This window comes from Tupaia chinensis, unplaced genomic scaffold, assembly GCF_000334495.1.
Source record: "Tupaia chinensis unplaced genomic scaffold, TupChi_1.0 Scaffold000298_1, whole genome shotgun sequence".
Lineage (NCBI taxonomy): Eukaryota > Metazoa > Chordata > Mammalia > Scandentia > Tupaiidae > Tupaia > Tupaia belangeri.
The window spans coordinates 1,268,672-1,286,077 of record NW_006159787.1 but is presented as its reverse complement, the minus strand read 5'-3'; the positions used below and the strand labels follow the sequence as shown (position 1 = coordinate 1,286,077).

The 17,406-nt window shown below is 36.5% G+C and overlaps 1 non-coding gene across 1 annotated transcript; it reads left to right on the top strand.

The window, feature by feature from the left end:
* Nucleotides 1-16,916: 16,916 nt before the first annotated feature.
* On the top strand, nt 16,917-17,080 carry LOC114008184 (U1 spliceosomal RNA). The gene has a single exon (XR_003549744.1). It is a non-coding gene; the product is annotated as a U1 spliceosomal RNA (small nuclear RNA).
* The last annotated feature ends 326 nt before the right edge of the window (nt 17,081-17,406 follow it).

The window sequence follows — 17,406 nt, the reverse complement described above, 5'->3', positions numbered from 1 at the left end:
TGAAACACTACACTATTTTTATAGACTATCTTCTACAACCCTAATTTAAAAATTACATTAATAATAAACTTCAAAGTTTTTAAATAAAATTTTTTTTTTGGAGAGATTTTCACTGTAGGGCACATGCGCTCGCCAGACAGACAGAGAGAGACATAGAGACAGAAGGCGAGAAATCACCCCCCAGGAGGGATGGTCACGCCGCAATCCCTTCTCCTCCATTCTCCTCTCGGGATCTTGGGCACACACGCACACGCGCCCGGCGTGAGTTTTTTAAGCCACCGGGTCCGGGACACGAACCGCGGTCGACTACGTGGGAGTCCAGCGACATAGCCATTACGCTAACTGCTGGTCCCCAAAGTTTTTTTTGTTTTTTTTTGGGGGGGAGAGGTTTTTTCACTATAGGGCGCGTGCGCTCGCCAGACAGAGAGAGACATTAAAGACAGAAAGCGAGAAATCACCCCCCAGGGGGGATGGTTACGCCGCAATCCCTTCTCCTCCATTCTCCTCTTGGGATTTTGGGCACGCATGCACACGCGCCTGGCGTGAGTCCCAAGCCACCGGGTCCAGGATGCGAACCGCGGTCGACTATGTGGGAGTCCCGCTACATAGCCATTACGCTAACTGCTGGTTCCCCCCAAAGTTTTTAAATAAAATTTTAAGAATAATTTTCTGAGCCCAATTTTAATATCTAGAGTCCTCTATATTTCTTTTCTTTCTTTAAACATTATCATCATAGTACAGGAGATTCTGTGATTTTTTTCAAAGCAACTCAGTGGGCTTTATGTCTGCTTGCTGAAGAACCAACTCTTAACGAAGGATTACAAAGAAAGGAGTGTTCCTTTTGTAAGAATTTTTTTATAGAGTTTTCCAATATGATATTTTATTTGTAAATATCTGATGATTCTATATTTCTCTCACATTACATATAATTTCAATTATGCCGTATATCAAATATTCTAAAACTATCTTTCCTCTTCCCAGAATAATCATAGCATGCTTTGCTTCGTGTTGCTTTAAAAGGAACGTTTTAAGTTGCTCTTTACAATGAGTATGAAGGGAAATGCCAAAATACAACTAATTTCAGTTCTTGTTGGAATTTGACATTTTCCACTAGCTAAGTAATATAAACATGCATCACCTAAATGAGCAGTATTTTAATAGCATCATTTTCACATTTTAATTGTTGTCACATTTCTTCTTTGTTTAGGGAGACATCTGGTGAACACCCGTGGGATCTAAAGAACAAGTAAGATTTAAAACATACTGGTGTATTTTTTGCCTGACTTTCAAATTTTCTTTGTTTTATTACATAATAGTATTTCTTTACTCTGGTAGGTTGTAGCTTCTTAAAAACAATGTTAGCAATTTTATTATGAGGTATAAGGAATCGAAGTGGATTTTAAGCACTTTCAGATTATTTAGAAACTTAAAAACCTATATGGATGTTCTATATATGGTAAGCAGACACAAAGACATTATAGATGAAGTGAAAGTTCATGTCCTATGTATTACGTATGGTTTTATGGTCAAGAGTGAGTATAAATCCCTAGAGTGAATTTTTCCAAGGCGGTTTTACATACAAGATATACATTGCTGTGATTGTCTTTTTCTGACCTTTAGCTTATCAATAGAATAGGTCAGGGAGTGGCTGACTGATTTCCCCAAACTCTACCTCGTATGGAAGGATGACTTATTTGCACCAGAAGAGTACGTATCCTGTAAGATTCATCCAGTATTGGAATGAGTTCTGTTGGACAATGAAGGAAGAGTCATGACTAATGATGTAGAAAAGGAAAAGGATTAAATAATGGTCCAAAGGAAAGTAAATAGGTAAGGAGAGAATTGAAAATACAAAGAAAAAAAAAAAAAAAGACAGAGCTCCACAGAAATAGAATAAATGAAAAGAATATGCAGATGGGGTAAGCAAATAGATTATGCACACTTCATTGTCAACATTTGGAAGAAAGAAAATGAAAGGAAAGAGAGGAAGAACAAATTAAGTGCAGAGAGTAAAGATAGAAAACTAAAAGGGTAAGAAGGAGAGGCAGTAGCTTGCACTTGGGAAAAAGGGAGGAAAAAGTAGTAACAGAAAGTAGGGGGGATTGTTTCACTTACGATTTGTGCTGTTTAGCTTATTTTCTTTAACTTATTTTGACAACTTAATTGAAACTAGAATTCAAATGGTTTAAGAAATAGTAGCATTGAATATTTAAGGTATTTTATTGAACAAGAAAACAATCCTAGTCATCATGCAATTGTTTGATATTTTTGAGAATCTTGCTTTATGCTTAATTTAAGCTAGATTTAAAGGAAGAAAATATTTCTTGATGTATTTCAAGTTTTCTTGCTAGTATGCTAAACTTTCTACGCACATGAAATCACTTGACTTCTATAAACAGGAATATCATACATTTAGGGAGATGGGATAAGTAATTAAAACGTATTTCTAACCCACAGAAAGCATATGTTAATTCAAATTTATAGTCAGAACAGTTCAAATCACTCCTGCATTCAGTGACACAAATCCCTAGAATTACCCTGTAGTTATCCTGTAATTGCTATGTGCTGGCAAAGGAAAGGTTAATAACAGTGCCGATCTGAATTTTAATAGACAGATTTACCAAATACCATATAAATTTTTTTCTATCCTAAAGCATAAACCATAAAGATTTAGCAACGTTACGTCCCTTTTCAGGGGTATAAAGACACAGATAAGTTTAAAATTAATAATTAAGCAAATTAGCAGCACTTGGGGAAGTGTATCTCTAAGTTCATGGTTGTTGCTGTTTACTGCCTTTTGGTGACTATTGAGTGCTAGTTATTTCTCACCACAATGAAAGCGTTCATACTAGTAGTTGACATGTATTGGGAAAGTATTTTTAGTTACTTATGACCCATTATGTATAAACCTATGACTCTTAGTCCACCACCCATTATTTCTCATAACCATTTAGGAGAATTCAAGAGGGGCAGAGCAGAAAATGTCATTGACTCTGAATCCCAGCACCACCACAAAGAACCACTTAATCTTCCTGGGCTAAAATGTTCTCATGTTTAAAATGAGGATAATACTTAACTGCTTGCACACAGGATTGCTATGGCATTTGAGTAAGTTGTCAATCTGGAAGTATTTGGAAGTTGGTCAACTGTACCAGACAACGTAACTGGGGAGACTTGGGTTCTACTTCCCTACAGGCTCCTGTCTAAAAAAACCCCATGAACCACACGAATGATTTTCTAAAAATTGCTGCAGGTGCTTGTACTTTTGATTTAACTTTATCTTTTAAAAAAGTTACTTTGGGGGTAGATCAAGCTATCATTTAAAACGCTTTAGTCTCCCGCCTCAGGGCTCTATATCTGGAGTACAGGAAATGTATTTCAGTCTCATAAAAATCCCCACCTGCTGCTAGAGCCTTATATTCCTACAATGGAATAAAACTAGGACCCTCTCCCTCTCTTGGCTAGTAGTACTAGGCTAGGTGGTTTTATGTATTTTCTCATATAATCCTCAAACTGATCATATGAAGAAAAGCTTGGCCACATGACTGATGTGGCAAGAATGGAAAAGAGAAGGAACTGAAATTGGAACCCAGAATTCTCTCCAGCCCTCATGTGCATTGCAAATGTACCTTACTACCTTCCATAGTGAAATGTATTATTTTCAATGCAAATACATGGAGGGAGGGATAATAATAGTGATTTTATCTATACTGATGTGAAGGAAAAGTTTATTAGAAGAGATACATATTTAAGGGAGAGCAAGTTTCTGCCACTTCTCAAAGAGTAAGAGTTGTTGAACAGAAGCCCTGTGGGAAAACAAAAAAAAAGATTCTACAACCTTCCTCTGCTCCATTGACAGCAAAGTCCTTGAGTTCTCCTGCCCGTATTTATAAGACCAATTCTTCTATGATAGGTTAGCAGAGAGAAGACCCAGGTCATATAATTTTTTCCTACTCTACTCCTTTATTCCATAACAATAAAGAAAGAAAAGAAGAAAGGAGAAGGAAAAGGAAAGACTATTTTCTATGTGCCCCATGAGCTCTTCTGCTGATAGGGCGAGATCGTTGGTTCATCTGTGATGGTCCAAATATACTTGTTGAAGTCAGGGAAGAAGGTAATTGTTATATCCAATGCGCATTGAACATTGAACAGTTTCTTTGAGAGTCTCATCTCTAACTTTTTCTAGACAAAAAAATGGAAACTTCTAGAAAAAAAAAACCCTCTTATGTGATTGTTTAACTTTGAAAAAAAATATTTTTCTGATTCATTTATTAAAAAAACTTTATTCTTATTTTAGAAAAACCAATTCTTAATAGTTCAAAAATGGAAGGAAAACAATAATTATCTTTTTTCTCCTCCATACACATATATACTCAAGTGTACACACAAATATACATATAGACCTATACACATGTACACAGGATAATGCAAGATCTTTTTTCTTCTTTCAATGAATTTTTTCCTACTCTACTCCTTTATTCCATAACAATAAAGAAAGAAAAGAAGAAAGGAGAAGGAAAAGGAAAGACTATTTTCTATGTGCCCCATGAGCTCTTCTGCTGATAGGGCGAGATCGTTGGTTCATCTGTGATGGTCCAAATATACTTGTTGAAGTCAGGGAAGAAGGTAATTGTTATATCCAATGCGCATTGAACATTGAACAGTTTCTTTGAGAGTCTCATCTCTAACTTTTTCTAGACAAAAAAATGGAAACTTCTAGAAAAAAAAAAAACCCTCTTATGTGATTGTTTAACTTTGAAAAAAAATATTTTTCTGATTCATTTATTAAAAAAACTTTATTCTTATTTTAGAAAAACCAATTCTTAATAGTTCAAAAATGGAAGGAAAACAATAATTATCTTTTTTCTCCTCCATACACATATATACTCAAGTGTACACACAAATATACATATAGACCTATACACATGTACACAGGATAATGCAAGATCTTTTTTCTTCTTTCAATGAAATATTCGATTCCATTATGTATTTTCTAGAATAAGTAATGTGGAAAAGTGATTTTTGGAGAAAAGTTCAAATGATAGAACCTTACATTCGTTATGACATGTCTAATCCTTAAATACACCGAGCCTATCTAAACACTGCGTCTTAAGTAGTTATGATCTTACTTCAGAAATGAGAGGATAGCTGTGTTTAGAAATATACTTCCATTGTGCAAATACCGTAATGTAGATTTCTCCTTCCTCAGATTGTCTCCAGTGTAAACAGGCTACTTGATGAAGATGACAGTAACGTTAACTTGATTACTAGATAGCTGTGTTGTTATTACTGTAGATAAACACACTTAATTTCCTTTTGGGGTTCTTCCTGGTAAGGAATTTCTGGACAAACATAATTCTTCCTTTTGGATTGATGACGATCGTATTCATTCTGAATAATTACATATGCATGCTTCATACTCTTATAAAACTGGATATACTGTGTTGAAAAGTTTAGAGGAAAAAGGTGGCTCATTGCATGCTTTCTTCAGGGGACAATTTAAAGTAGAGATATTATTATTGAGACACATTTGGAGTCAAACAAGAGAAGGAATCTCAACTTCCAGCAACATAGGCACTTCCCCATCTATAATAGATGGTGAGAACTAGCATTATCTTGGGGTTGTAGAGGAGTTTCATTTAAAAATATCAACTTTGCTCATGAAGCACACATAGTAAATGCTTCTAGGAAGAAATGTAGTAATAGCGATGGGCCAAACAGTTTTTTATTTTACACTGCTATCCGTTCTTTCAAAAAAAGAGTGGTTATTCCTCTGTGACTTTTACATAGAGCGTATAGTGTAATTGCTGTAGGAAAATGTACATTGTTTGCAACACCTACTGATTATGAGAATTAGAAGACATCAAGAGGGCAATAAGGGGAACCAGTGGATGGCGTAATGACTGCGTCACTGGACTCCTATGTAGTCAACTGCTGTTCAAATTCCAGACCCAGTGACTTAAGCTCACGCCAGGTGTGTGTGTGCATGCCTAAGATCCCGAGAGGAGAAAGGTCTGAAGCTTGCCCTGGGGGATGATTTCTCACTTTCTGCCTCTCTGTCTCTGTCTTTCTGGAGAGTGCACACGCCCTGTAGCAAAAAAATTTATCCAAAAAAATTAAAACCAAAGAGGGCAATAAGGCAGCAGCAGAGAGTTCAAGAGTACTCAGAATGCAGGTTGACAGTAAGGTTGCTTAAACCTTACCAAGACATACCTAGTGAAGGATTCGTTTTACCTAGAAACTCCAGCTTGTTACATGGACACTTTCAGGCCACTAGAAGACCTTTTTTGGAAGGGAAAAAAATGGTTTAATTAGTGAGATCCCACTGACAGAACCAATGTTGACATTAGCAAATCCATGGCCATTAGAAATTTCATGGTGGACACCTCCTATGCCTGTTATACCCAAGAGATCCCTGAGTTTTACCATCACTTTGCATCTGGCTCAGGCATAGATGCTCCTGTTGTAATGCCCATGCATGACAGAACCACACAGCAGTACCAACACTGAACTCTTCTCTTCTCCCTTAGAGCCACATATTTTATTTGGGGAAGGGGGGGAAGTTACCTGAAAGGAATACTTCATGAATGGCCTCAAATCCTCCCTCCAATGCAATAGGGAAAGGAAAATAAGGAGGCTTGTGTCTTATACCCCTTGGGGCAGGAAAAAAAATAAATAAAACATTATTCATTAAATATGGACTATTACTGAACATAGAAGTAAGGATCCTGGGACCAGCAGATGGCACCATAGTTCTTTCACTGGCCTCCCACATAGTTGATTGCAGTTCAAGTCCCAGATCCAGCAATTTGAAACACACTGGAAACATGTGTGTTCATGTCCAAGATCCCAAGAGAGGAATGGGAAAAGGATTGCAGTGTGGCCATCCTCCCTGGGGGGAGGGTGGTGGTGGGAGGTGAGGGTGATGATTTATCACTTTCTATCTCTCTGTGTCTCTGGCAAGTACATGTGCCCTATAGCAAAAATCTCAAAAAAAAAAAAAAAAGTATTCCCTCATATTTGGAGACTATGATTAGGTCTGCCTGGTAAGTGATCATTCATTGCTGCCCACAGTGATCAGCGTGGGACAAGACAGTGTCAGTGCAGCTCTGCTGGACACTCCCATGGCTTGTTTATTTCCTCTGTCACCAAGAGAGTTGTTTCCAAGATTAATTCTATTGTCATTGACCCCATATATTAATTATTGCTGAAGAAGCTTTTTATAATACTTCAGAGTTCAATCACTCTTTTTTTTACTTTGATGTAAACCCCTAAAACCTCAGATATGGGGGGGGGGACAAAAAAAAAACAGCTTAAGAATAGGCAAGTTTTCAAATATCATTGCCCAGCCATGAACACGAACACATGCGCACGCACACACACACATACACACACAATTTTTGCTATTCACATCTCTCTCTTTAACTTGCCGCCTGTCTGTTGCTGTCAGTGTAATCTGTTGTGTTTGTTTCATTCAAAAATTTAGATACTCAAGGCTAGCAGATGGCATAGTGGTTAAGGTCCTGGACTCCCACATGGCTGACCAGTTTGAATCCTGGACCTGGTGACTTGAAACTCATGCTGGATATGTGTGCATACATGTCCAACAATCCTGACAGGAGAATAGAGGAGAAGGGATTGGTTATCCCCAGTGGGTGAATTCTCATTTTCTCTCTTTCTGCCTCTGTCTCTGTCTCTCTGGCATGCCCATGTACTCTATAGAAAAACAAACAAACAAACAAAAACAAAAAACTCATTGAAAAAAACTTAAATACTCAAACTTTGTTGTGACATTGTTCACCAATCTGATACAGATTTGAAATAGAGTCCTAGGGATATAAACTAGTGGATAGTGAACACAGAGGCGAGTCACAGATTTTCTTTTAGCATTGCTAAGTTTTGCACACTTTTAACTCTACCTGCTGTTACAGAATGTAATGTCAGGTAGCAGAGGATGGCATTTAATTATTCTAAAAGGCAGGATGGCAAGAATACATGCATACGACATCAAACTCTATTTGACAGAACTTGACAAAAAAAATCAATACTCTTCTGTAAATCTTTAAAATCTGTTTTGTTCTCATATCCACTTGAAGAAGAACAGTCTTTAGACATTGTAAATAATTTTCCTTCTCTACATGTGAAAGGAAGGCATCGTTTCATATTACACTTTCAGATGCTTTCATTAGAAATTGCTTACTATAACTTTCTTGAGTGCCTGGCCTTCTCTCTTCTTAGAGTTCTTACATAATGTGAGTAATGCTTGGCGCTGGGGTCTATTAACCAAGTATTTTTGGGCAGGGGTATCTGTTTTCTATGATATGTAACAAATTACAACAAACTCAGTGGCTTAACATAACATGTTTCATGGCATATATCAGTAGGTTCAGGAAGGACTTAGTTGAGTCTTCTGCAAAAATGTAATCAATGTCCACCAGGCTTTATTTCATGTGGAGGCTTGACTGGGGGGTGTTCTACCTCCAAGTTCATTTAAGTTGCTGGTAGAATTTTATCTCCTTATGTCATTAAGATTGAGGGTTCCAGTTTCTTGCTAGTTGTTGGCTAGAGGCTTCTTTCAGCTCTGGGAGCTGTCTGAAGTTCCTAGCCTAAGGGCCCCTCCATAGGCCTTCTCAGCACAGGACACCTTGCTTCTTGAAATCCAGCAGAGGGACAGAGCCTCTATCACTCACCTGATAGCAAGAGAAAGTCATATATAATGATTCATAATCAGGGAAATCAAACCCTGTTACCTTTGCCAAACCCTGTCCCTTTGAATGTCACAAGGTCCTGCCCATGCTCAAAGGGACAGGATTACACAATGTTGATACCAGGAGGAAGAAGCCATGGGAACCATCTTAATGATTCTCTGCCACAACAGGTATCAACATAAGAACCAGTGCTGGGAGCAGCTTCCGAGTCTTAATTTTGAAGTAGCTAAGGTCACATTAGAGAAAAAAATGTTAAAGTAATCTTTCTGTGTGTGTGTGTGTGTGTGTGTGTGTGTGTGTGTGTGTGTGTAAAAGCCCACTAAAATAGCTGTAGGATATAGATCTGTCTCTGCAGCCCACAAGGTGCTGCAGCCATGTCATTTCTCTCATAAGAGGCAGAATCGCATGGAATGGGAATGCATTGCTAGCTATTCTGGCAAAGAATAGGAAGTGAAACTTGTCCTTGTTGAGTGCATTCCAAGCATTAGGACTCTGAATAACAGTTTTCTCTTGATGTATACCTCACTGGTCTACCATTGTTTGGCCTGTAACAACCACAGAGGTGATTATATACTGTGTAATTATACGCTGCAGTTAATACGTGTGTTACCATTCACTTATCCATAGGTCTGTTTTCTCAAATAACCACTTAATTCTATGATATTTAAATCAAAAGCTCCAGGCTTACTAGTCTTCCAGGATGTGAGAATAATAGACAAATTATATGCTTTTCCATTATGAATAGAGTTCTGGGTATGTGAGACCAAGCAACATAGGAAAAACCATTATCTGATGATCTCTAGAAAAACTCCCCAACTTTGTATCTTAGTAAGATTCAAAAACAGATGCTGGTTCTGATTTCCCACCTACAAACCATAGTTGCCAACTTGCTATTTAAATGAGGCAACCTGAAGATAACCAGGATGAACACTCCATAACAATTTATTACCAGACAATATAAATTATGAGCATACCACATATGAACCCTAAAGCAAGGAGATTTTTTTGTTCCATACTGAAGTCATCAATAGCCATTGAAATTTTAAAGTGTACTTATTCCTGTTACTTTTGTTGGGGACACCCTTTTTTATGTGTGTTGTGCAATAACGCATGTAGTAAATGTCAACCCTCTACTAGCCCTTCTCACATGTAATGCCAACCTCATAGTGGCAGTCCACTGTGTGTGTGTCAATCACAAATGTGACAGGAAACTGATGGCATGCTGAGAGGGGGTTGAGGATATTAAAGGGACTATTTCAAGAAATGTGGACAAGGTTAAAGGACAGCACAGAACCCTGGGTTAACCAGAAGCTACTTACATACCCTGGCTTGTTGGGTCATAGGGGTATCGGAATCTACAAAGACCTGTGTTATAGAAGAGGGCCACCCAGTAGAACCTGAGCTCAAGTAAAAAACAGCAACATGTGACTTCTGTGACTACCTGGCAGGTAGAATATGAGTCAAATAAATACCACAATTCCTCTTTCCTATTACCTTCTAATATTACACTAGTGTTTTTTATTGCCTAACCCACCAAGAAGCCAGAGAGCAAAGGAGCCTAACTGATACAGTCCAAATGTCAAATTCACCATCACAGAGCACAAGGAGGAAAGGGGAAAACAGATCAAGAGGGAGAAGCAGGGAATATCCTAAATCATGTCAATGTATGCCAGTAACTAAGAGTATCATGGAGTATTTTGTCCCATTTTTATTAAAATTCTAATTTTGGTCCATGGTCAAATTTTAATCAGTTATGCATCTTACTTCTTTATATGCTTAGGGAATATTGGTCCAAGATAGGCTGAATCTATTACTTTCCAGTATTGCTTTAGAAACTATATCAATGATTTATTTCACTTCTTCAGATAGTGCCTCCTTTCAGAAATCATGGTACTTCTAGGGGACATTGCTAAAATCTTGAATGTTCTTCTAACCATTCACAACCATACTGCCCTCAAGGGAATTTCTAGAATATCTATTGTTTATAGACTGGCCAAGTTTAGGGCATTTATGAAAATCCAAATCTTTAAAGGAAGGTCCAGATGCTATGTAAGGAACAATATATTATCCAGGATGTCTTCACACAGACCTCAGGTCAACCTAAAATTCTTAGAACTTGAAAACACGCTAGTGAAAATCTAGAGAGAATGCCTAAAGAGTACCATAAATTCACATTTATTACCCAATATTTTTGCAATCTGCCCTTAACCTCTTTATGGAATCACAGCATCCAAAAAGTTTTATAGGGCCAACAGGAAGCATGGTGGTTAAGGCAGCTGAATCTCATATGGCTGAATACACAGTTCAAATCCAGTACCCAGTAGTTTGAAAAATATGTCAGGTACATGTGTGTATATGCCCAAAATCCCAAGAGGAAAATGGAGGAGAAAGTCTGTGGTATGGTCAAACCCCTAGGGGCTCCTTTCTCATTTCTCTCTCTCTGTCTCTCTCTGATGAGTGTATATACCCTTTAGTAAATTTAAAAAATAAAATAAAAAGTTTTATGCCTGTACTTGAACTAAAATATTTTAAAATTGGTACATTTTATGTACAGCACAGATTTAAATCCTCCAGTTTATCCATGCAATGACCAATATCTACTATATCAGAATTACATTAACTATAACCTAAATCATCATTCTACTTATTTAATTTCTAACTCTTCATACAAATTTTTATAAATCATCCCAAATCTTCCTCCATACTGTCTTATTTCTTATCTTCATAAAATCTTTTTCCATTTCAGTTTTAAATAAAAACAGTTACTGAAATTTGTAGATACTTTATAAATTAATGTTAGGACTGTAAACCAAATATATTGTTCTTTTAGTAGGTTAGTCTAGTCTGTAAGTCTTTGAAATTGTCAGTTTGTATTATTTCTCAATTGTCTCACTTCTTAAACAGATTATATTCTACACACACACACACACACACACACACACATATGTATGTATTAGCTTAATTTCATGGTTTTGTTGTTGCCATTTGTTTTATCTTCCAAATAGAGTTATATTTCTTCTAAAGGCAATATGCCAAGAACTGCTTTATTTTCTTATTTAACTAAAGTTATACAATATAAATGTTTTTTCTTTGAAGGTCAATTTTGTAAAATGTGTCTTATGTAAAATTCTCTTTATCCTCTACCTTGACTAATATTGCCTCAATTAATATTATAAAAGAGAGAGAAAAAATAAGAACTCATATAGATAGTAACTACTGAGTATTTTAAAAATAAGTACCAGCAAATCACAGTTTATTACTAAACAGACTAGTAAGAATCTTTGCATAACACCAAAAATCATGTTAAATAATAGGTAAGTATTTTAGCCCGGAATTTCACTGTTCACTTTCTTTGTACTTTCTCTTTTCAACGGAGACCAACAGTGTAATGGATGAAAAGTTCATACCCTGCAAAGGCAGTCTCTGCAGATCTTGTATAAGAAATATCATGTGTTTGTAGAACTGAGTCCCTTTGTTCAACTGGATAAATTTGTCTTTATGGGACAAGGACCTGAATCTTATCTATAATTTTTATACTGTTATAAAGGTGATTCTTTTTTTTAATCAGCATTACACACACACACACACACACACACACTTATTATCCACATGTACATAGTAGACTCACAGAATATCCCTGCCCTTGGGAGAATATATAGTTTAATACATATTTGGGAGGAGATATCATTTAATATATGAATTTAAAACAGTTCCAAAGAAAATATACAGAGAAAATAAATAAAACCAAAGAAAATAAGTAGTATAATAGAAAATAAATAAAACGTAAATGGTTACAAGACGAAGACAAGATTCAATTAGAGGAGTTTCTTTTTGTAACATATCAAGAAACATTTCTGTCTGGATGGTACTCCGATGTTAGAAGTTAAATATATTACTAAATCATATATTAACACAAATCTTACAATCAACATGAGCTTTGATATGTTTGAATAGTTTGAATATGATCTACAGTATCATATTAAATGCATATCACCTACAATATTAATATCAAAGAAACAGATTGACAATATCAATAGTGTTCCCTAAAATTAATAATCGTTAGATCAGCAGACAGTCGATCACATACCTTTTCCCAATTTTGGAATAAAAATAACAGACATTTGAAGAAATATGGTAATTTCAGCCTAATGGGAATTGCAAATTTAGAGTTCAATCTCCATTTTAACAAGAAGTTACTTACAGAGGTAGAACTCTGGGGACCAGTGACTCTTCAGAATAATGTTAGCCTTTAAAATTAAATTCATAAATACCAGGGGAATAGATGATTCTCCTTGTCTATGTTTCCCCAACATAAAATGACTTTCTTTTTAAATGATATCTTTTGCTCATTCTTGAGAAGAACAAGAGAGAGAAAGAGAAGGTTCCAAATTTTAAGTTATGGATCATTAGATTTGCTCTCATAGCCTTTCTAATGTAAGATGACCTCAAATGATAGGGCGAAATTGACATGTTGAAAATCACATTACATTGTCAGTTGGATACACCTCCCATCTTTCTTTCAACAGCTAAAGTCATGTGCTTTATACACAAAAGTGAAAGAAACCCCCATTGTTTCAGCTGCACTATGCTTCATTCTAAACTAGGCAGCAACCATGTGTGGTTCATTGATGATTTCATCCAGTGAAGGTTAAGAGATATTTAATTTGTAATGAGAAAAAAAAATGCACAGGCTATTCAGACAGAAGTGCCAGAAGCTCTCTGGTAAAGAAAATTCCAAAGCTCTGTATTTCCCAAGTAATCATTGCATATATGACTTCATTTTTCTATGGCAAGTCCTACAGCTCAGGGAATATAGTTAACTGGTCTAGAATAGTCGTCCAGCCATTGAGCAATGAAAGGTGTGAATTTGTCTTCCAGACATACGCAATTATGATAAGAAATCTTGATTTGTTCCTCTGAAAAGGAAAGGGATCTCTCATTTAAGAAAGTCATGGTTATAGCCAGTGAAGCTTGCTAAAATATATTAGAGAATAATAAAGTGAACTTTATTAAAAGACACCCTTGGGAGCAATCTCATCATCCTCTACAGCTGAGAGCAGCAGAAATTGTTGCTTGGTCCTTTTAGTCTTCTTATACTTAGCTTTTTATAGACTGTCTTTCCACCAAAAGGATCGGGAGAATGTAATTGCCGTCACCTTTTAAATGATCTGTGAATGTTGGCTGGTTCACCCAGGATACATATTAATTGTATACTTGTTTTGGTCACAAATTATTTCATGTTAGTATTTCTCTCTCATTTATGGAGATTATAAATTAATTATCATTGGGCCAGCAGATGGCATGGTGGTTAAGGGGGCTGGATTCCCACATGACTGGGCCATGTTTCAAGTCCCGGACCTGGTGGCTTGCGTTCTCACTTTTCTTCTCTTTCTTTCTCTCTCTCTCTCTCACTCTGTCTCTCTCTGGTCAAAATTAAAAAGAAATAAATAGAGTTAAATAAAATAATTATTTTTTAAAAATAATTATCATCGATAGTAGTTGCTATTCATTTAGCACTTGCTATATTACCATTCACCATGCCCCTTTCTCTTACATACGCAATTTTTTGTTCTAAAAATAGTTAGGCAAGTTAGTTTCCCTATTATCCTCACTTTAGGGAAGAGGAAATTGGTTTTTCCATTTCTTCTGAATCACTTAAAATGTCCGGCAATGAACTAATAGAAGTCAATACATGTTGGCTGGCTTATTAAGGCCCACTAGCTTGTTAATCCTTTGCTTCTGTTTCAACTAAACGGAAGAGACTGCAGCAATAACAATATGATTCAGATTGTTTCCCCTGAAGGTTCCCCTCCAATATGCATGCACTGGAGTGCATAAAGAACATGGCTGATACAGAAATGAATAATTCAAAAAAATTATACTATGTCCCGTTATGAGTTTAACAGTTGGCAGATAATGCAAATGGCACTGCAAATTAGATCATTTTTGGCTTCTTCATGCCCTTCAGAATTGGACAAAACTTACATTGAAAAGAAGCCCAGGAATTTTTATTTGTTTATTTGCTTTGTTTTTCTTATCCACATGTGTTTTGAATCTGAACTATGGCTCGGTGAGGTATACTTCCTAGTTCTGGTCTTCTTCCTCCACCAAAAGAGATGAATTTTATGGGTTCCATATGATTTTCAATCCTACCTTTGACACATGGGCAGTTTTGCCCTCTTCCTATTAATTTGCAATGTGGTTATATCATAAAACATAAATTTATTTTCTCCTTGGCACTTTTTTACCTTGAAAATAGGAATGGACCATATGGCTAACGGATATCAGAAAGAGAAACATTTGGGAAGAATTATATGGAATGCAGTCATTGTAGACCTTGATCATCTTAACCAACAAGAGAGCTGAATGAGAAACCAGCCATGAAGCATTACTTGCCAAACATTTAGAATTCTGGAGTGCTTATAGTAGAGAGGTGATTTCAAGTCACTGTGCTTGTATACCTCCAACAAGACGTGTGTTGAGGTGTTTGAAATGGAGGAGGAGAAGTGTATGAAGTGCTCTTCTTTATATGGTGTTTGTTTAAAATATTTCATGCATGGCCTGGAGTTATCTCAAAACGATTTTTGGCATTTAAGCTTTAAAACGATTGAGATCGTGCAAAAGCTTCCTAAATTATAGATTATGTTAATAAAAGTGATTGACTATTAAAACATGTAATAATTTGATGGGAACCAGCAGTTAGCGTAATGGCTATGTCGCTGAACTTCCACGTAGCTGACCGCGGTTTGCGTCCCAGACCTGGTGGTTTAAAACTCACACCGGGTGCGTGTGCGTGCATGCCCAAGATCCCGAGAAGAGAATGGAGGAGAAGGGATTGCGGCGTGACCATCCCCCCCGGGGGATGATTTCTCACTTTCTGTCTCTATGTCTTTCTCTGTCTATCTGGCGAGTGCATGCGCCCTATAGCAAAAAATCTCTCCAAAAAAAAAAAAAATGTAATAATTTGGAGAGTTTTGCTTGACAAAAACAGTTTACCTTACATTCTTTTAAATGAGGAGGATCATGGCTCAGTAAGATTCTGTCCAAAATTCTCTAGCTCCATCTTCTTCCCTTGCTGGCTCCTCTACCCCTGCAACACTTTATCTCTTATTAAAGAAATAATAAGTAGAAAAAAATATTTCCATGGTGAAATATTTCTACAAAAAACTATTTCTACATTTATAAGATAATAGGTATTTATCTAATTCTCAAAAAAAAAAGAATTTTTTTTTTAATGCCAAACTGTGGTATGTAAGGAGTAAGAGTCTGCAAGTACCAAGCAAGATTTATCTGAAAGAGAAATATAAGCACATGGATACTCAGTTTTCTTTATAGTGTCACAAATGATTTATGATGAGATGTGATTCATCCAGAGGCTGGGTCTGTTTAGGGATGCAGTGGCCAATAAGATCAGTAAGTAGATGACTTGTCTGAGAGGCAACAAAAATCACATGAAAGTGTCTTAGCATCCATTGAAATATGTACCTTCAAAACCATAGTCAAAATGTATTTATAGTAAGGGACAGTAGACATTTTGTCTTATACCACATCTTTGCACTTGAAAGGCTAGAATAAAAATAGGTATATTTTAATAGTCAAGGCCGGCAGAGGGAGGTTTTGTATTATAGGAGGATAGGCCCTGATACAAGAGTCAGATTGCCAGGAGTATTGAGGGAGAGAGTTTCAGATTCTACTGTTAATGTCTCAGTTGTTTCAGGAACAATAGAGCAATAACTGAAAGAACCAAAATCGAGAACCATGCTGACTTCCTTGGGTCAGGCTGTTACTTTAAGATAACAAGATCTGGGACAAGAACTAGTAAACTATGATATAAAATAAATATTTCTATAATGCCTAATTGTTAGGGATCCAGACAGAGTTACCTAATATAGTCTAGAAACCATAATGATCCAGTTCTGTGCTGATAACCCAACTCCCCAGGGGTTAAAAAAAAAAAAAGCACATTGCAACTTCTTTGGCTTAAATACTATGACTGATTTCTAGCTACTGCACCATTCACTAAATTCTTAAATATTTAACAGTCTCTTGAAAGCCAGTAAGAGCTGGGTCCAACATCCCACTGAAAATAACATTAAAAATCTAAGAAGGGAAGTTGCCCAAGTAAGCTTTCTAGGCACAGAGGGTGAATAATGACCCTTTTTTGATGGGTACACGAACAGGGCTCTCTTTTCTTGGAAAGAGCCTGTCATACTTACCTGGCAGGGGAGATACCATGATCACGAAGGTGGTTTCCCCAAGGCGAGGCTTATCCATTGCACTCCAGATGTGCTGACCCCTGCGATTTCCCCAAATGTGGGAAACTCCACTGCATAATTTGTTGTAGTGGGGGACTGCATTTGTGCTTTCCTCTTTTTTTTTTTTTTTTTAAAGCAACTTCTTCAAGCTCTTGTGGGAGTAAGATAGTAAACAAATTTCTAAGACATAGGTTTGGGTACAAAAATATAATTAAAAGTCCAGTAACCAGATTGAGGCCAAAATGTTAAGTCACTGAGATTGGAAAAAAGTACTCTAGTCATCTATAAAATATTAAGTAATATAAATTAGACATCCTTAAGGACCTTATTGTTGGTGTGGAAAATTCTATTTGTATAGTTTTGCTCTGAAGGATAAATTTTCTGCCTCTATGACCATATAATTAATTATAAAAGGAACAGTCATAACTTCTAAAGAAGGCAAA